The sequence below is a fragment of the Panulirus ornatus genome, chromosome 13, assembly GCF_036320965.1.
Source record: "Panulirus ornatus isolate Po-2019 chromosome 13, ASM3632096v1, whole genome shotgun sequence".
Lineage (NCBI taxonomy): Eukaryota > Metazoa > Arthropoda > Malacostraca > Decapoda > Palinuridae > Panulirus > Panulirus ornatus.
The window spans coordinates 13472018-13494517 of NC_092236.1; the positions used below are offsets into that span (position 1 = coordinate 13472018).

Here is a 22500-nt window from a genome sequence, read left to right on the forward strand (position 1 = left end):
AAGAAGGTGTTCAGGATGCCCAAGGGTTGAGCTACAGCAGCAGGAAAGGTGCTCCAGAGGGTAATGCCGTGCAATTGGTGTCCAACATTTCATGGTATCGTATAATTCTTTTTTCTTTTTATGTATGATATCGCCTCTTAAAATCTCTGCTACAATTTTTAACTAATAAATATCTTGATACTGCTAATGGTTGTTAATACAGTCCATTATGTATGTGTCTGTTGCACGACCTTCGGGACTACTGTCACATGGCTGTCTTGAGAGAGAGAGAGAGAGAGAGAGAGAGAGAGAGAGAGAGAGAGAGAGAGAGAGAGAGAGAGAGAGAGAGAGAGAGAGAGAGAGACACACACACGCACACAAACACACACACACACACACACGATTCGTTCATTTCATTCGAGTCCAAATTCGTAATTACGATACTTCAGGCATTCAAATTTAGTCGTGAATAAAAAGTCTCTTAGAGAATCCACAGACGTCCTCTTCACGTTTATTGAAAATGGCTGTTGAAGAGTTAACTTTACTCCAGTGTTTATATCTGGCTTATTTACTCGGGAAAAAACATCAAAAGACTTCAAAAAGTGGAGGCATCTTTGAAAATACGTCCTCAAAATGTGCATGCAGCCTGGTAAATGTATTCAACAGACCGAATTTTCATTTTTTCCTCTCCCCTCAAAATGCTTCCACACATTAGCGAATTCAGTCAAACGCACCTGGAAAATACGCTCTCATCTCCAGGTCCATTTCGCAAAGAATGATCCTGTGAAGGCTGCCGGCGACTTTAAATCCCGGGGAAAAGAATTCAGTAAATATATATATATATATAACCTGTCAAAATCTCCAGGCTGCTAATACCGACCCATCGGCGGGCACCACCACACGCTGGCTTGCGCGAATGTCAGTCAAAATTTACAGCCTCTTTCGGCAAACTCGGGACGAGGAAGCATGTTGAGGAAGGTGCAGCCACCTCTCGTTTGTCTCGGGGGTAAGGACCTCAGCACCGCCGCCACACTCATTGCACTGTGTTGAGGTGAGGGGCGAGGAGGCAGGAAGGGAAGAGCCTTGCCTTGGCTTCTGCCCAGATAAAGAGCTGAGGGTATACGTCTTGGCCACTTCGAAGGTTAGGTCGAGACGTCCTTGCTACTGTGACTTCGAGAAGAGGACGTCTCCACCGGTTTTGCCAATTGCAGAGGGAACGTTCAAGGTTTCTGAGATGCCCAAGGAAGAGCCATTTGTGTCCTTAAGAATCGAGACGTTTTCGACTGGCCTAATGTTAAGAGGTTTTAAGTATCGGGACGTCTAAGAGGTGACGCCTTTGCTTTAGATCGTTCAAGAATGGACGTCTTCGTAACCGGCATATGTAAAGAGCAACGTGTCGGTCTTGGAGTCGTCTTGGAGGGAACGTCTTAGTTCTACGGCTGTGTAACACCGTCAGGAACCCACATATCCACCTAAAAGCGTTTGTGAACTTACGAACACACATGCACCTGACGCGCGCCGGTAATGATACCGTGAAAATGGGTTATCACTGACAACAGCCAGTGTTAAGTTTGGACTTGGTGAATATTTCACACAGACACGGACAGACAGACAGACAGACAGACAGACAGACAGACAGACAGACAAACAGACAGACAGACAAACAGACACACACACATACACACATCTTAACAATTTGTAATTATGAACTCGTGCTGTGTGGGATGAAAGTTCTACACTGAAGGGGCCTCATTTCTTGAATACTCTTCACTATCATACAACTTTTAAAACTTGTGTGTGTGTGTGTGTGTGTGTGTGTGTGTGTGTGTGTGTGTGTGTGTGTGTGTTATCGTACAAGTTTGCTTGCCTACACGTGTGCACGCCAGTTCGTGTGCACCTCGTCACTCAGGTCGAGGACGGGGCGCTCCATCCCTCAGGAGCTGGTGCTCAAGCATCTTACACAACCGGGAAATCAATGTGGAGACGGTGTAGTAGAGTGATCGGCAGGTCCCTCCCTTTCTCCTCCTCCTCCTCGTCTGCTCGGAGGCTCGGTACAATGATGACAACGTGGGAGACAACTCAGCTCAGCCTCCCTTGGGTAGGCCACAGAAGAGATTATGTATTCAAAATATACAGCTTCAATGACACCACGTACTCGTGTGAACCGGAGATTCGACAGATCTCTGAAAGCGTGGCTCTAAAAGTGGTCTCCAGATTCCTGGGGTTGTTAAACGACTCGATGAGTGGATATATCCCATTTCGTCTCAGCTCCTCACCGGCTGTTCACACTGGCGCCTCTCTTTCCTTTGTTACATCATCTTCATTCCATCTCTGAGGGTTCTCTAACTCCAGACGACTGTCATCTTCATCCACCTCTGAGGGTTCTCTAACTCCAGACGACTGTGTGTCTTCAGCGATGTCGTGTCGCTCCGTCTTTCCCTAAGTCTACTCAGCTCCACTCGACTCCCGGGCGTCTAAGAACCTCAGCTTCCTTCAGATTCTCTCAATTCAAACTCGCACTCACGCCAACCTGACGCGATCCCTCCATGGCTAAACTTTATGACCTCACTTTTATTCACAATTAATCTCAACTTTCTCCATCATCCACAACTCTTTTCTCTTCTTTATGCTCCTCGAGTCTTACCACACGTCTTACCAGTCGCGCTCCCCGCGACCTACCGACGCCGATAAACACAGGATCCTTGCAATCTCTCTCTTAATGTCATTCTCTTACCGTGCGCTTCCCCTCACGACGGGGACCGGGTACTTGCTGTACCTCTGTAAGGATGGCATTTACATGTGCAGGTAGTTTCCGAACCGTCTTCTGAGTCACCAAACGTATTTCATGTACAGAGTTTAGCTTTTCTAAACTCGCTGTCTTTCTTGTGAGTAAAGGGTCATTCGTTAGGGTTTCAGGACAGTGTCTTCTCTTCCTGTTGCATCATTCGTCTGCGCCAACGGGAAACACACGTATCTAAAGACTCAACAATCTGCAGGTACTGAAGTGGCTGTAGCCAGTATCCACGATAACCATCATCGGCTTTCTACTCACTTGTACCTTGCATGGCAGCTGCTTAAAGGGTTGACAAGGACTTGTGAGACTGGTGGGGGTCTCGTGCCATCAAAACATACATCTTCTGTTTATGAAAGGTTTTTAATTGCATTCTGTTATTGACTGCTAATATTACCACGGAAGGTCTCTATTACATGTAAATGTTAAAGCTGCTACGGAAGGTTTCGATTCGACATCAACGTTAATACCACTACGGGAGGTTTCTAGTGACAGCACTCAAACAGGACGAAGTCACTGACACGTAAGCGACCTTGGCTCTGGGAGGCATTTTCCCTGAATAACGCTGGTGGCAGAGGAAGACCATAGCCTCACTTGCGTCAGGAGACCAACACTCTGCGTTCGTGAAGACGTTACACTACCGTAGCATCAGCGACGTTTCACCACCAACATAGCGACAGTCATTCAGCTAAGCGTCAGTCGTTAAGCTCCTATGGCTGTGACGAACCATCTGTCGCAGTCACACGGAAGCAATACGTCGTTAGTGACAACACAGCGTCAGTGTCACTCACGCAACACAGCGTCAGTGGCACTCACGCAACACAGCGTCAGTGGCACTCACGCAACGCAGCGTCAGTGGCACTCACGCAACACAGCGTCAGTGTCACTCACGCAACACAGCGCCAGTGACACTCATGCAACACAACGTCAGTGGCACTCACGCAACACAGCGTCCGTAGCACTCACGCAACACAGCGTCCGTGGCACTCACGCAACACAGTATCAGTGACACCATCACAACACAGTATCAGCAACACAGAGCTCTGGCAGCACCCATGAAACACCCAGGCGGTTGCTCTCGGGGGCGGCCTTCGGGAGGAAGGGGCTGGACACAGGAGGAGGAGGAGGTAATGTCGGAGAAGCTAAGTCATTCCCTGCCGCAGTGGAGCCTGTAATTGGGTTTTCCGACACGTCGAGTGAGAGGGACTTTTGACCGAGACTTCCCTGTGTGATGGGGGTCCTCCGCGCGTCCGGACTTCCTGCAAGACTCTCGCCACTCGGGTTACCCTGCCTGGAGACGAGGAACCCTCCTCTCCTCAGGGACTGGAGGAGTCTTGAGATTATTGAGATATGAATGATATGAGCCAGTTTGTTGACAGATTACGTATCGTCGAATCTTGATGGAATTTCACGCGTTTTAATTCCTTATTTGATGCAGCAACATCCGGTGTGTAGGATGCTCATTTTCTTTGATGTTACTTTTTTTTTATCATTCTACCATTTTATGATCTTAGTTTCTGTTCTTCTCCTACTTTCATTTGTTCTCTGTTGTATCCATAGAATTTTCATTTAGTACAATCATTTAGTACAATCATTTAGTAGAATCATTTAGTACAATCATTTAGTACAATCATTTATTACAATCATTTATCCTTTATCTTTGCGGCCTCGTTACTTTTCGGGTTATGACTAATGATCTGGTGTGTTGTTACTCGATAATAATTAGTCTGTATAAGTGATATGCTCGACATAATCTTAAGTCTTGTAGGGCTCAGTCACTTTTCGGGGATACGATCTATACTGGGTTGAGTGATTACTCGACTATAATCAGTCCGAACTTGTGTTATACGCAACATATACGCCCGTCTTGTATGGTTGGGTCTTACTTATGTTATACGTAACATACGCTCGTCTTGTATGGTTGGGTCACCTGTGTTCGACAGGGGTTGCTAACCTGGGTTTAAGCGAGGAGTACTTGAGCGCCCTCTTACTCGTAGAGAGAGAGAGAGAGAGAGAGAGAGAGAGAGAGAGAGAGAGAGAGAGAGAGAGAGAGAGAGAGAGAGAGAGAGAGAGAGAGAGAGAGAGAGAGTATACTGGCAAGTCCCAAAGCAGAATCGTATTTACCAAGATTGTCCCACATCTGTGGTGCCATGCAGTACTTCAATCATCGGGTGTGCTCGTACCCGGACGAGATCTGCTACCTGCCGCCAACGCCAACGATCTCGTAACGACGCTAAAGTCTTTGAAAAGTCTCGCATCCAGTTTTTCTGTAGCAGTAAAGGCGGGGGTGAGGGCTGGGTCGGTTGTCTGAGTACCTCCAAGCCGGAGGTTCTGATTGGGTGACAGGTTCTGACGGGAGGAACAAAACCCAGCATCATTAGTGTCGCCAGATCCTCTCTCTTTCTCGACACACCAACGGCTCATGTTTACCCGACGGAGTTATCATATTAGGGGACCTCCTCCTTCGTCAGACGATACACATGGGGAGAGGGCAGACGGGGCTCTGTTACTTGCCTTAACATGGCTGCGTATCTGTGACTCTGTTCGTGTGTGTGTGTGTGTGTGTGTGTGTGTGTGTGTGTGTGTGTGTGTGTGTGTGTAAAATCATAAAGACGTGGTTAACTATCTGTGTAATTGGAATGGAGCATCACACGAGTGTCGACCCTTTCTCTTAATCGTCAATTCATTTGTCTCGTCTTGGTATTTGACTTTTTCCCATGCTACGCTACAATCATTCATGGCCTCTGACTGTGTCTCAAACTCTTCTAATCCAGGAGAAATTCATTCCCCCAATCACCATGCCAACCTCTCCTGTGTCGAGGTGTTCCTCCTCGTTCCGAAGCACCGGTTCATATCAAGATCACCTTCAAGCCTCCTCAACATCTTCATTCCTCTACTATGGGAAGTTCGGAATAGCTTCTTCACTCTCAGTAACTAAAGTCTCCCCATATCACTAAACCTTTTCTAGCAGTTCTATGTCTTCTCCCGCGAGGAAACCATCTAATGCCGTTGTTGCTTCGAGCACAATATGTGTCGTAAATACCTTCCGAAGCGCTTCACTGTCCATGAGGTCGAAGACGATTTACGACACTAACTTAGACACGGTTCAGTTGTCTTACATCCCCCATAAATACCCTGGAATCTATAATGTAGTTCCTCACGTGTATCCAACTCCGCTTCAATAGTCTTTGCTTCTGAGTATCTTTATTTGATAAAGAGATTTTAATAGACAATCTTATCCTAACTTAAGAAAATAAGTACGGATTTTTTCCCTGTTATTCCACAGTGACTTGTTATCTTCTGGTTCACTTTTCTTATTTTAATGTATTAACTTATTGCTATCTTGTATCTTTCAAGACTGTACGTTTTCATATATTCACTACAGCGCATCTCTACTTTCCTAGATGTATCTAATACCATCAATTAAACGACCCCTCCATGTACTCTTTGCTCCCCACTGCCCCTACTTCCCCCCATCTTCTACAACAGATATACATATTCAGACTCCCTCGTTGTAGACTTCACAGAGTATAAAGTGACACCGACACTGGTCGACATAAGGGTTGTGGAATCTGTACTCCCAGTGTGTGTGATTCCAGGGAGACTGCGCAGCTTATCATCCAGTAGTTTCTTTCACTTTCTTTAAGTGCTTGAGTTAGCATCTTGCTTCCTTCAGTGCCTAACCATCAACCAAACACTCCAATTCAAGCCCCGTGTGATCTGTACTCCTATGAATGATGCACCCGTTGCGGTGTCCTGCATTTCTCATCTGTTTCACGCGATGGTAAACCTGATGATGGCGATCCGTCCAATTTTGCCTCTGTGACTCGGCCTCGTTCCCTGGTATGTTGTTGGTACAATCTTTTCCCAAACCATTGTGAGAACTCATACCTCCACGCTTCACATCGTCCGTGTCGAACCCCCCAGCATACCCAATCCACTTCTTTGTAGTTTAAATCCCCAATTATGAAGACCTTTCCACCACACTGCAAGAAGCCTCGTCCGACATCGCCTTCTGCACCGTCTTAATTCTGTCTCTTGTTATTTCCTCCAATTATTTGTGCGCAGGTTCCTCGAATGTTTCCAGAGGGCTGTACACTGTCAAAGCCATTAGACAGTCTCTGGCAATCGTAATCTTCTCCATTTCATGCTGCCCAGATGGACCATCATATCCTTACGTAGGTCACTGAACATCAGGTTCGTTTCTGGGCCGAATACCTCCTCTTGTATATCTTTCTATCCTCTTTACACTGCATCCTTTGGCAAGGAGTATATTCGAGTCTATTTCATGGTTGAGATGCGTCTCAAAAGCTCCTATGAAACCTGGTTTGATTTCCTCTATTCGATCTTTTACCACTCCAGACCTCTGCCATTTGCCACCAAAATCAATCCGTGTAAGTAAATGTAGAGCAAATTCAGGAGCAGAAGGCGAACTGTTTTCTGGAGTGGCAGTAAACCTTCAGACAAATTAGGAGTTAAAAGGATACGTGTGGTGGAGCGTTCTGCACAACCTGGTTTTAGTAAGTGAGGCACTAGTGAAAGAAAACTTATTTCTACTGGTATTTCCTGATGCAGTTTACATTTACTTGATTTCCAGATGAGGTTTACTTGATTTTCGTATCAGAATTAATGGCTCAGTGAGAAGCCGAACTAATGTCTGACGCTGCTCCTTGTTGTGTTGGTTATAGCTGAAGTGAACGCCGAAGTTCATATTAATGTGCAACTGCGCCTGAAGTAAATGTTAAAGTTGGTGTGGATGACTTTGACGAACGAGGCGTTAAAGTGGCCGTTGGAAGGATTATGAATAAATGTGATAATGTGGATGTTAAAGTTACAGATGATCTATTAACTGTGGTGAAAGTCACCTGGATGTTGGTGTTGATCAACTTTTATCTATAGCAGGAGCAAATGTTGAGGCCAAAGTTGATGTGTCAGTTGAAATAGATGAAGAAATCTGTGTGCAGCAAAAGTCGGATGAACAGTGGCTAGTATGAGTAAAAAAAAAAAAATGATTAACGAAAGAAGTAGCGGACAAGGTTTGTAAAATATTCGTTCCACTGGTAGGTATGTAGGTTCAACTGGAGACCTTGGGAAAGATTAAGAAAAAAAAAAATGAAATTAGCTTAATTCCATGTAAACAAATTTGTATGAAGTATAAGAACTTAACCATAAAAACCTTATTTTCTTTTTTTTGTAACAATGAAATGTAAGCTTAAGAGGCCAGTGGATGATATTCTTTAAGTATATGTTCGAGTAAAAACTGCCCCTTTTTTTCGTTTCGTATTCCCATCAGCGCAACAAAAATGATGCAGGATTGTGGCACAAGAAAGCCAAGAGGAATGCTGGAGGGCCATCGGTTTGGTAGAGAGTAGACCTCTCAAGATACGTTGAAAAGATGCCACTGTATATAAGGTAGTCACCGCCATACGTACTTTGGCGAGTCGTTACGGTGTGTTGAAGATTCACAAGAGTTATGTGTTGGAGAACCATCTTGGGTTGTGGGAACGGTACGATAATGAGCCATCATGGTATGCTAGTGAGCCGCTTGGGTGTGTTGTAGAGTTACAAGGGTTATGTTGGAGAACCATCATATGGTATGTTGGTGAGTCGCTTCGGTGTGTTTTAGAGTTACAAGGGTTATGTTGGAGAACCATCATATGGTATGTTGGTGAGCCACTTCGGTGTGTTGTAGAGTTACAAGAGTTATGTTGGAGAACCATCATATGGTATGTTGGTGAACCACTTCGGTGTGTTGTAGAGTTACAAGGGTTATGTTGGAGAACCATCATGGTATGTTGGTGAGTCGCTTCAGTGTGATGTAGAGTTACAAGGGCTATGTTGGAGAACCATCATATGGTATGTTGGTGAGCCACTTCGGTGTGTTGTAGAGTTACAAGGGTTATGTTGGAGAACCATCATTGTATGTTGGTGAGTCGCTTCGGTGTGTTTTAGAGTTACAAGGGTTATGTTGGAGAACCATCATATGGTATGTTGGTGAGCCACTTCGGTGTGTTGTAGAGTTACAAGGGTTATGTTGGAGAACCATCATATGGTATGTTGGTGAGCCACTTCGGTGTGTTGTAGAGTTACAAGGGTTATGTTGGAGAACCATCATGGTATGTTGGTGAGTCGCTTCGGTGTGTTTTAGAGTTACAAGGGTTATGATGGAGAACCATCATATGGTATGTTGGTGAGCCACCTCGGTGTGATGTAGAGTTACAAGGGTTATGTTGGAGAACCATCATGGTGTGTTGGTGAGTCGCTTCGGTGTATTTTAGTGTTACAAGGGCTATGTTGGAGAACCATCATATGGTATGTTGGTGAGCCACTTCGGTGTGTTGTAGAGTTACAAGAGCTATGTTGGAGAACCATCATGGTATGCTGGTAAGCCGTTGTGGCATGCTGTCGGCTTCCCATCATACCAAGATATGTTGGAAATGCTGGCACGGTATGAGCAGCCAAGCCAGCCATCCAACCTCGTCAGATGGTGACATAGGAATCGACAGAGCCAAACTAGGCTCTTTATTGCTGTGGCGAAGGTGGAGGTTGGATGTGATGCCAGCAAGTCTAAAATATATTCCCACACAAGAATACTAAACGAGGCCTAAGATAGTATACCGTGTGTCTCAATGAACTTTAACAATGGTTATTCAAGACACAAACACCACGAATAATTCCTCCGCAGTGTGAAGGTAAATTATTATACAGCTATGTAAATCCTGTATGACGCATGACATTCGCTACATCAGACCAATAATTTCCCCAGGGGGAATTTCAATGGGTATGTACTATATCATTAGAGAAAATTCATCTTTTCTTGGATGAATGATAACCAAATATAAAAAAAAACCTGTCTTCAGTGCATTCCACACATCACAAGAATATATACATGTACGTATTTCCTTTGGCATATTCTTATATACAACCAATTCACGAGTTTTATGTTGGTCAAAACCTTTTCATCAATGGTTGGGTTTCCACTCTGTGAAATCTTGTCTTATGACGGGTTTTCCCACTGGAGAATCGAGAGAGAGAGAGTTTGTATCGCATACAGACCCCGGGCAGGCAAACTTGTCTTAGATTTTTCTTCTGAAAAGTATATCTTCAGATTTATATATTGCCACGAGGATACGAGTCAAGGTAACACGATTTAGGTCGATTGTGTAATAATCATTTTCTTTTTCTTTAATGGAGGACGTTGCAATTTCACACGACTCAGCTCCATTGTTATGATGAACTGAAATGTAAAATGTAGGAAGTCTATAATTCAACACGATTTATTTCGTCTGTATGATAACATAAATGGAAAAACCTTGTCTCCAGGTGCTTATCATGTCTATACCTCGCGTTATGAAATATCCCAATCATACAATTCCACAATATTTGCGACAGTGTTGCTACAATAGTCCATAATTTTTACCCCGCAGGTTGCGCGTCCATGCGCGAGCGTTATTAAGGCATCTTGCAAACTTTGGTCTCCAATTGTTCTCAACGTAATATTAGTCTTCATAAACGGAACCATTAGTCTCTCTGGGCAGAGTATTAACTGAGAGAGAGAGAGAGAGAGAGAGAGAGAGAGAGAGAGAGAGAGAGAGAGAGAGAGAGAGAGAGAGAGAGAGAGAGAGAGAGAGAGAAACGTCACTTTACATCCGAGATGGAGTGAGGACCTCAGCATATGCGGAATTTGGTAAGTGAGGGAGAGGGTAAGAGGTGTGTCTTAGCGTGTACAGCGGCACACACACACACACACACACACACACACACACACACACACAACACAAACTGACTCACGAAGATAAACAAAGGCGGGCATGTATGCATACGGTCATACATTCATACAAATACACACTCAAGAGAGACACAGAAAAGAAAACAGGTACACAGACATAAATACATAAACAAAGACGAAGACGTGTGCGTATATATATATATATATATATATATATATATATATATATATATATATATATATATATATATATATATATATATATATATATATATATATATATATATATACATACACACACACACACACACACACACACACACACAACACAGTGAGGGGACACAGGAGAATGTCGCCAGGTGAATATAATGAACATACATATAATTTAGCTCTACAAGATAACGTTTCCAGACGGAGTCTAATTGGTAACATGTCTCATTCTTATTTACGGAGACAATTAACTCAGACGGTAGTTCACGTGGAAGGTGATAAGAATTCATGGCTGTTTTGCTCTATAATCTAAAATGATTATTACTGGCTAGGACATATTCTGTTCGTCCATGTTTCACGACACTTCTTCGAAAAAGAAAGAGGATTCATTTCCTCATTTTCCTGTCATACGATTGTAAAGTGACTACGGACTCTAGGTAGTTGTAATCTTCATCAGGTATTATTCGCTTCGTAGCAACACGTAACAGTTCATGATGATGTATCATAAGTTCTCAGAAGGTTATGATGCCCGAAGCGGTAGTTCCTTGACGACAAGGTCACAGAACCAGCTTTGAGTATGTCTGGCTTTGGTTTACCGATCATTTCACAACACGTCGGTCGGTCTGAAGCGTCGAGATGATGTTCATGACTCAATACGCGAGTCACTTGGCTGGGCTCAGTGGAAGGGAGTTTACTGTCCCATGATGGAAGGACGAGGTTCTCTTCATAACAATGTTACGAGGCCAGAGGACAGATGTTAACTAAAATTAGGAGGAGCTGAAGAGAGGATCAACAGCAGGTATGACTCCCCCGAGTTCTGTGATTTCGTTAAAAGGGAGGACATTCGCCCATCCCTCTACTCTATTAATGCACAAGTCTTCTAAATTCCACGATGAAGCCTCCTAGATTTACCCTGTCACTGACCAGCAACTAGGAAAGGTAGGAAGGCATGAGAGAACACTCTGATGACCCCTGGTTATAGACGAGACTTCCGAACAAAAGAAAGCCAGACTTCCATCATGATCAGTTCTGAACACATTGTCAGGTTTCGTGTCGAAAGAGGAACAGTATGGATATGAGAAGATAAGGTTGATCACGCAAACTACCACGACTCACACAGGTCCTTAATGGTCCTTAGATTCTCCTGTTACGTCACAGTTCTCCAGAGGCAAGAACAGATTGCCATAGAGGAAAATAAAAAGAAAAAATGCTTGCTGGATCCATCAGTCTTAATAGGAATTTGGTTAATATCATCACCGACCAAAAGTGGTGTTTCCTCCACTCTTCTGCTCTCTTCCTCCAACTAAAACTGACGATCCCGCTGTCTTCTTCTCATTAGCTGTAATTAAACTCTCCACAGGTGTAAAACACCGGGCCCACTCCGCCCCTCCCGAGGGAGGGGAAAGAATCGACACCGTGTCAAAGTGGCTGCATCCTCCGGCCATGAAAGAATACCGCCACAAGTTCTGGTCAGGCTCTCTCTCTATTGGTCTTTGAGGTAAAAGTGTGTGTGTGTGTGTGTGTGTGGGTGGGGAACGGGGAGAGAGGCAGGGAGAGAGACGGACTCAAAGACGAGCTATCGGCTCCCCATGGATGGACGGGGGAAGACTCCTAATCTTCTCCCCCAGTTTGATTCAAAATCTTTCCAGTTGGTTCACCATCTTCCTAGCTGGTACACAATCTTCCTAGATGGTTCACAATCTACCCAGATGGTTCACAATCTTCCCAAATTGATTCATAATCTTCCCAGCTGGTTCACCACTTCCTAGCTGATTTACAATCTTCCCAGATGGTTCACCATCTTCCCAGTGGGTTTACAGACTTCCCGGTCGGTTCACGAACTTCCTAGTCGGCTCGGAGTCTTCCCAGTTGGCTCAGAACATTCTCAGCTGGTTCACAACTTTACCAGTGGCCTCACGACCTCCCAAACACACAGGACATTCAACTGGACGATCGGACGATGGAAACAGCTTGCTATAACCAGCAAATGCTGCGTGCAGACTGCGACATTATCTAAACCGCTGGAGAATATGAATCACCAGGCACTGTCGTGTCCGACGACTCACTGCTGGAGAATGGAATCACTGCAGTTTGTAAATAGCTTAGGAAAGGCAATGCAATGTGACTAGTAATATAAAAAAAATAAATTTAGGACAGGTAACGTGATCAGAATTGTAAAAGGTAACGGAACTGGAGCAGATTCCATGTCACCAAACAGTCAGATAATGAAAATGCATAGAAAACAAGATGTGTGTGTGTGTGTGTGTGTGTGTGTGTGTGTGTGTGTGTGTGTGTGTGTGTGTGTGTGTGTGTGTGCGTGTGTGTGTGTGTGTGTGTGTGTGTGTGTGTGTGTGTGTGTGTGTGTGTGTGTGTGTGTGTGTGTGTGTGTGTGTGTGTGTGTGTGTGTGTGTGTGTGTGTGTGTGTGTGTGTGTATAGATTCGGGGGGAAAATGGAGACGAGGTACCGGATTTGCAGAGAGAAATTCACTTACATTTGCATACTCATGTAAGTCTGGACGCTAACACTGTGGGATGTGGCGACCGCTTGTAAACTACAACGCCACCTATTGTTCACATAACGTACGTGGGTAGAATAACTTCACACCTCAGAGGAAAGAAGAGGCTACCATGATCCATATACTTCCTCTTTTTCCTCTTCGGGTGGCTGATCATGAACTGTGGAGTAGACTGGAGACAGAAGCATCACCCAGAGCTATAAAGTATGTTGTGTGGGACAGGAGACAAGTGTCCAGTGGCTTTTAGACACTAATATGACCACGTGAACTAGCCAACTCAACTGCAACGGTTAAAACCCTCAAGGAGATAGTGCGATCTTTGAGCGTCACGGTGCGAGAGTACGATCTTTGAGCGCCAAGGTCATACGGTAACCCATGAGCACGACGTTACGAGCGCGCCCCCAGAGCTCAACGGCAGGATCCTTCTTGATCACGACGGTACAACACTTGATGACGTAGGTGGTACAGACCTTGGGTATATATATATATCTATACATATGGCCAGAGGCCTCGTACCTAGAGGGTGTACCTTCGTGATCATGGGTTGTACCGTGGTGCTGGAGGATCGACTAGAGTACTCGATCAAGGACTTCTGTGAGGCTTAACACCAAACACATTACGTAGCCAAATCTAATCAGTTCCTCCCTGGGAATAAGAGATTGAAAGAATACTTCCCACGTATTCCGTATGTGTCGTAGTACGCGACTAAAAGGGGAGGGAGTGGAGGAGCTGGAAATCCTCCTCTCCCGTTTTTAAAATTCTAAAAGAAGGAATAGAGAAGGGTGCCAAGTGAGGATATTCCCTCAGAGGCTCAGTCCTCTGTTCTAAACGCCACCTCGCTAACGCGGGAAATGGCGAATATTATGAATATATATATATATATATATATATATATATATATATATATATATATATATATATATATATATATATATATATATATATATCCCTGGGGATAGGGGATTAAGAATACTTCCCACGTATTCCCTGCGTGTCGTAGAAGGCGACTAAAAGGGGAGGGAGCGGGGGGCTGGAAATCCTCCCCTCTCGTTTTTTTTTTTTTTTTTTTTTTTTTTTTCCAAAAGAAGGAACAGAGAATTGGGCCAGGTGAGGGTATTCCCTCAAAGGCCCAGTCCTCTGTTCTTAATGCTACCTCGCTAATGCGGGAAATGGCGAATAGTTTAAAAGAAAAAGAAAAAGATATATATATATATATATATATATATATATATATATATATATATATATATATATATATATATATATATATATATATATACATAATACATACATATTCACAGTACTGATTAACAAAGACTCGATGTTGCTAAATGACAGGTTCGAGTTAATATCAACCTGGGAGTTACGTTTATAATGGATAAAAAAAAAAATAAAAAAAAAATAATGCTGAAAAAAAAAAATGTATCACATCAAACTACCATTCAATTTTTCATTGAGTTGAAATGTTGGCTGTGGTGTCTACACGCCTCATTTAATGAAGATTGCTTATAATACATCAATGTTGATTTGTCCTCATTATTTTTTAGCGTTAAATGTCCGAGAACACAATTGGTACAAATGTACAGTAATTTCCAGCGAACCATTACATACATGCGCGCGCGCGTGTGTGTGTGTGCGTGTGTGTGCGTGTGGTGATATAGGAAATGCAATCCAGTTTTTGATTACCTGGATCAAAATATGTCATACGGGTTTAAGTGGGAATAGTTTTGATTGGATGATCGCCGGCCATGTGTGTGTGTGTGTGTGTGTGTGTGTGTGTGTGTTGGCAACACGTACATTACAGAGAAAGTGTTTTACTCTCATAGTGACCCGTCTCTTTATATATATATATATATATATATATATATATATATATATATATATATATATATATATTTTTTTTTTTTTTGCTTTGTCGCTGTCTCCCGCGTTTGCGTGGTAGCGCAAGGAAACAGACGAAAGAAATGGCCCAACCCACCCCCATACACATGTATATACATACGTCCACACACGCAAATATACATACCTACACAGCTTTCCATGGTTTACTCCAGACGCTTCACATGCCCTGATTCAATCCACTGACAGCACGTCAACCCCGGTATACCACATCGATCCAATTCACTCTATTCCTTGCCCTCCTTTCAACCTCCTGCATGTTCAGGCCCCGATCACACAAAATCTTTTTCACTCCATCTTTCCACCTCCAATTTGGTCTCCCACTTCTCCTCGTTCCCTCCACCTCCGACACATATATCCTCTTGGTCAATCTTTCCTCACTCATTCTCTCCATGTGCCCAAACCATTTCAAAACACCCTCTTCTGCTCTCTCAACCACGCTCTTTTTATTTCCACACATCTCTCTTACCCTTACGTTACTTACTCGATCAAACCACCTCACACCACACACTGTCCTCAAACATCTCATTTCCAGCACATCCATCCTCCTGCGCACAACTCTATTCATAGCCCACGCCTCGCAACCATACAACATTGTTGGAACCACTATTCCTTCAAACATACCCATTTTTGCTTTCCGAGACAATATATATATATATATATATATATATATATATATATATATATATATATTTTTTTTTTTTTTTTTTCATACGTATTCGACATTTCCTGCGCTTGCAAGGTAGCCTCAAGAACACACGACTGAGCCTTCGAAGGAAAGATCCTCACTTGGCCCACTTCTCTGTTCCCTCATTTGGAAAAAAGCAAAACCGGAGGGGAGCATTTCCAGATCACCCCCCCCCCCCGTCTCTCTCTCTCTCTCTCTCTCTCTCTCTCTCTCTCTCTCTCTCTCTCTCTCTCTCTCTCTCTCTCTCTCCCACCACACTCAGCCGCCTTCTACGACACCTAGAAACTGCGTGGGCAGCAGCTTTCTCTCCTCTCACTCCAGGAAGCCAAAAAGGGAATCCTCGGCGCTTGCGTGTATTACCACATTTTCAGAGGACTAGGTCTAGGGCTCTGTAACATTATAGGTCTGTCCGCTGTACACAAGAGCTAGCAAGTGGGTATGTGTAGGTCAGTCCGCTGTGTTTTGGCCTTAGCGCTCCCCTTCTAAAGCGGGAGACTCAAGTAGCTGTTGAAAAATTATATATAACTAATATATGCTAACGAGAACATGGCTTCTTTCTTTATTCGTCCTTTGTTTATGAATTATCTCTGCTGCTTCCAGAGGTCTTACGTTCACTACTGATAAACTGCTTATCCATAACTACATGTGCGGGGTCAGGTAATGCTATACTGTATTCTTTTTCTGACATATACTCCAGCCATACCATTCTTCCAGCCTCTCTGAAGCATACATCATCCTCCCCTTTCATCTCTCTTATATCTTCAAGTATTTATCGACTAAGCCACACACACAAAATATACTGCACGCAGCAAAAGATCGTTTTCTGCGCTAAACCAACCAAATCTTCCAATAGAAAACGTTACTAGTGAATGTAATGGCGACGGTTCGCTTATTCTAAATGCGTTTTCTTCAGGCACATTAAACAAAATTATTGTAAAACTTTTCTCATACTTTAGCAAAATGTAAGTTTGATGCATCGTAACCATCGGTGAATTTTATTTATATTCTACGCAGGATTATCCCGGGTTCTATTTCAATATTTACTGATATGCAAACCGACACGAACTCGGTGAACCGCGCGTTCAAAATGTCTTTATATATTTTCTAAATTTCTAGATGTATGACCGTGAACTCTTATAAGATCCAGCCACACGGGTAAATGGACATGACTATACATACATTATATATATATATATATATATATATATATATATATATATATATATATATATATAAAAAAGTAATTTCTGAGTAAAGGAAATCTAAAGGAAATTACAAACAAAAGGAAAAAAAAGGACTAAAGGTAATCAAAAGGGTTTAATATATTTTTTAAAGGTAAATTTTAAAAGGTAATATACTGATCTAAAGGTAATCTAAAGGTAATATACTGATCTAAAGGTAATCTAAAGGGTTTTTTACAAAACAAAAGGGGTAAAATTTAAAAAAAAAAAAGGCAATATACTGATCTAAAAGGAAAATCAAAAGGGTTTAATGCAGAAAAGGGTAATTATAGTAGTACTGATGATAATTATAGTAATGGTAATGATAAAATCAATTTTACTACTGTTTTTTATTTAGAAAAAGGTATTACACTTTTGCTGCTCCCGATGATGATGATAAAATAATAATAATAATAATAATAAAAATAATAAAAAAAATAATAAAAATAAAAATTTAATAATAATAACGATGTTGATTTTGATGAGGGTTGATGTTTGATGATTAATAATAATAAAAATAAAAATAAAATAATAATAAAATAATAAAAATTTAAAAATAATAACGATGATGATAAAGTTGATGATGATGATAAAGAAAAATAATAATAATAATAAAAAAAAATTTTTAAAAATAAAAAAAAAAATAACAATGATTAGGGAATGATGAAGTGATAAAAATAAAAATAATAAAGAAAAAAATTTTAAGGTAAATGGAATAAGAGAAAGGTTTTGGGTCAGTGGGGTTTTGGGGGGCAATTCATTGGGGGGGTGAGTTTAAATGGAAAAAAAACGGGGGGAAAAGGGGAAGGGGTTTTTAGTATCAGGGAGTGGATCTGGCAGCGGGGGAGCCAGGGAAAGGGCGGAAGTGGATCAAAAGGGTTTGGGGGGGGGGGCGAAATTTGGGGGGAACCCCTTGAAAATGTGGGAAAGTCGAGAACTTTAAACTGGGGAAAGAAAAAATGGGTATGTTTTGAAAAAAATTTGGTTTCCCAACTTTTGTTGATGGTTGCGAGGCTTTGGACAAAGGATAGAGTTGTGCGCAGGAGGGGGAATGTGCTGGAAATGAGATTTTTGAGGAAAATTTGGTTGGTGTGTTTTTGGTTTTTGATCGAGTAAGAACGAAAGGGGAAAAGAGAGATGTGTGGAAAAAAAAGAGCGGGGTTTGAGAGAGCAAAAAGGAGGGTGTTTTGAAATGTTTTTAAAATTGGAGGGAATGAGTGGGGAAAAAATTTGCCCAAGAGGATAAAAGTGTCGGGGGGTGGGGGGAAAACGGGGAGAAGAGGGGGGCCCCAAAATTTTGGGGAGGGGAAAGATGGAGGGGAAAAAGATTTTGTGTGAATCGGGGGCCTTTAACATGCAGGAGGGTGAAAGGAGGGCAAAAAAAAAGGTAAATTTGGAGCAAAGTGGTATCCCGGGGGTTGACGTGCTGTCGGGTTTAATAAAAGGAAAGTTTTAAGGGGGGGGGTTTGGGGGCCATTTTTTTTCGCTTTTCCCTTTTCGCAAACCCGCAAACGCGGGAGACAGTGACAAAGAAAAAAAAAAAAAAAAAAAAAAAACCAAAAATCCCAAACCCCTTTACTGAAAGGAAATTTCCTTCCTTCCCCTCTCCCCCTCTCTCTTCCCTCTCTTCTCTCTCCCCTCCCCTATCTCTCTCCTCCCCCTCCTCTCTCCTCTCTCGGTCGTCGAGGGGGGACGATTTTTTCGCCGGGGGAAAATATATCACCGAGGCAGGCCCCTGGTACCTCGGTGCACCGGGGACATTGAATCACCGCCATAAGCCACTCCAGATTCCTAAACGCCCCTTGAGTCGCAAGACTTCTTGGGGGAGGGGATGGTGGGGGCGGTACAGAGAGAGAGAGAGAGAGAGAGAGAGAGAGAGAGAGAGAGAGAGAGAGAGAGAGAGAGAGAGAGAGAGAGAGAGAGTCGGGATTTTTCAGTCGGAGGTTTTCACGGGACGCGCCACAGAGAGACCTCTTTTATCTGCCAATCACGAGATGATCGCATATATATATTCCTGGCCTGTGTGATCTTAACTTTAGCTCTCACAATGATTATATTATCTTCCGTCTGGTAAACGTTCCGTCTAAGTGGATTTGGTCATTGGTAGCCTTAAGTACTTAAAATTACTTATGAAAGTTTAAGTTTTTCTCTTCGTTTCTTCTTCAATTTTTAACATCACGTGATGGAATGGAGGTCATGTTGTACTCAAATTCTTGAGGTGATTATTTCTAATACCTGTTCGGCGTTTCCCGCGTTCGTGAGGTAGCGCCAGGAATAAGACGAATGTCCTCCTTCGCCTACATCCCACTCTATCCATCCACCGTGGCTAAATGCACCGAGAGCACAGCTGCATGCTGCAGTATACCACGGCCATTCCCCCACCACACATCTCTCCGTGGGGTTTCCCCTCCCCCACTCCACTCACCGGGGCGCCACACGTGCCCTGGTCCAGTCCATAAAATAACCCGTAATATTTCAAATATCGTCGAAGATCGTACCGCAAGAGATGTGCTCCAGCGCGTGTGTCTTTTGCCAACAGCGTTCGTTAGTGCAGAGAAATAAGTTTCGTTTTGCCAAGCCTATACTTTTTTTTCTCCCCTTAGTTATTTGCACACATATATTTTTTTTTTCCTGTTTTCTGTCATCTCCGTCAAGAACTGTACACACAGATATTTTATTTCACAATTTTTTTTTCCTACTTTGTTACCTTTTTTTTTTCTCTCTCATGTTGGCAAGCATTCTCGTCTCTCAACAGGAAAATTTCAGCTCAGTCATATGTATTTTTTTTTTCACTCTCTGCGGGTTGGCAAGCATACATTTCGTCCAAAAGGTAAGGAATCTCTTTCATAATTTCAGTTATTTTCATTGTATCTACGGATGCACTCGATTTCATCATGCACTCAGCTTAATCATGCATTCAATATCATTATGCACTTAAGTATATATTCAGTTCCTTCACGTCCTCGCTTTCACCATGCACTCAGTCGAATCATGAACTCATTTTCAGTAACGTTATACATATATATGTACGACGGTTCGACCTTTGAACATAATGGTATGAACCCGAGTTCGACGGTTCGACCTTTGAACACAATGGTATGAACCCGAGTTCGACGGTTCGACCCGTTGAACACGACGGTACAACCACTGAACAAAACGGTTCGGTCCTTAAGCACGACGCTTCGACCCCTGGAACAAAGACGGTACGACCACTTGAGCCATCAAACCTAAAGGTCGCACAAGCACTCAAGGGTCGTACCGTCGTGCTCCAAGTTCGTGCCACCGTGCCGAAGTGTCGACGGCCAGAGTGAGGATCGAACCCAAGATGAAGAAGTCATAAAATAATCGAGGCGACGTGGGGGAAGAAAAAGTACGCCATCCAAGAGTGTGAGAGGAAGAGCAGATTGAGTGTACTGGCTGGCATGTGGCTTGTGTGGTGGCGCGAACTGACTCAGATTAGAGGCTGAATAGTCGAGAAAGAGACGAAGGTATTCAGGGAAGAGAGAAAGTTAAGAGACTTCGGGGAGTTTTGGAGATTTGTGGGGTCTGTGAGATTTGAGACAATAGTGGGGGACAAGAGACTTTAGCCTGTTGACGGAATCGAGGTAGCTGGTGCGAAGGGATGCTGTTGAGGGAAGAGAGGAAAGCCGGAAGAACTGTGGAGTTGGGAGTGTCCAGGTTATGTGGGTCATATGAACACCTGAGAAGGGTCATCCTTCGTGACGCATATTAAGTTTGCATCTCAATGGTTCTTCTGGAGAATCGAATATATTTCGTTTCCAGACACACACACACACACACACACACACATACACAAACCATCACTGCAATCTACGACCTACTGTCTCACCCGGTGGACGTGGCTGGCTTCTTGAGCGCTGCGGAATCCCCACAGAGTGAAGAAGGACTCCTTGGATGACAGGAAGCAAGTCAAACATCCAATGTAATTCAAAGCAAACTATTTACCAATGATAACCTGCCTACCTCTAACTTACGATGCTAAATAGTCTGCACACACACACACACACACACAACCTGTCCACCATCTCCGACCAGCATCGTCAGCTCATACGGCAATTTAGCGATAAACTGCTGACACACCCCCGCCACAGAGACCGCTTCCTCCTCCTCCTGCCCCCGATGCCCCTTCAACTATGGCCCGCCGTGAGTCATCCACAATCGACTTGCTCCAATCACAGCTCGTGCAGACTGATATAAGAACAGTCCTATACCCACCACTGAGAACTTCATAAACAATCCATGATCAAGTACATAGCTGCGCATGTCAACAGGCCCAGCTTCTCACAAGTTAGGGTATGTGGTACGTCACTTGCTATCCCTCTATATCTTATCTCCCTGACTGCTCAGATGTACCTCACCCATTGGCTTCTCCAGAGCGTGGTAACATCCAGCTCACTCTAATCTTAAGCTTTTGTGTGACCAGTCACTTTGTAACTATCATAGCCACCCACTTCTGCAACTTCTGTAATACCTCTACTGTGTATTGTCAGCCAAATGGCTACCTACATCCAATAAACCGATATTCATCTACTCATTCATCTATTCCTTTATTCAAGCAAGAGTGTCAAGACTTAATCAAGGCGTGCAGCTTTATGTCCTTTCTTTCAGAGCGGATCTTATTCCAATGGAGTTTCAGGTAATATCCCAAGATAACCACACTTCTTTAGGTTTTATACGTTAAGTGATACCCAAATACTTTTCATAACACGGGTGATCACAAAAGTACCGAGGGAGACTTTCATCTCTCTGGCAGGAAATGAAAAAGAGATAAGAGAAAATAAACTGACTCGGATTTTCCAACTCATTTTCCAACATCTCTCGAGTTCACTTACAAAACACTGAATTGGTAACGCTGAATAAATACGACCTAAATCTAGCTTTTTGAATGGCCTGTAAAACTGCATCTACCTGGCTCTGTCTCTTCATTAAAAGTTCCTACTCTGTAATAGCTTTGGAGGAAGTGGAGGAGGGTGGGAAGGAACGGAGTGGAGTGGGGCGGGGGAGGACCGGAAGGTGGCACACTGGGGCAGGAGGGATACCTTATAGTGAGGAAAAACTGGCAGTGGCCGTAGGCCGGATGTATTCCGTTGAATGAAGAGTTCGAGATGGCAGAGAGAGAGAGAGAGAGAGAGAGAGAGAGAGAGAGAGAGAGTCGTAAGGAGTTTTTTTTTCTTTTTTTCTTTCGTCGAGTTTATTTTGTGTCTTCCCAGGAAAACGTGATGGTTATACTAATTTCGTGTTTACTCTTTGCGAACCCAAAGCTCACATGACAAACATCAAGTTGTCATATATATATATATATATATATATATATATATATATATATATATATATATATATATATATATATATATTCCTATGAGTCCATGAGGAAAATGAAACACGAAAAGTTCCCAAGCGCACTTTCGTGTAATAATCACATCATCAGGGGAGACACAAGAGAGAAA

The 22500-nt window shown here is 43.1% G+C and overlaps 1 protein-coding gene across 1 annotated transcript in view; it reads right to left on the bottom strand.

Moving 5' to 3' along the window:
- Positions 1-22500, bottom strand: part of LOC139752777 (protein turtle homolog B-like) — a 637105-nt gene that overhangs the window by 240758 nt on the left and 373847 nt on the right. The gene's annotated exons all lie outside the window — the stretch shown is intronic.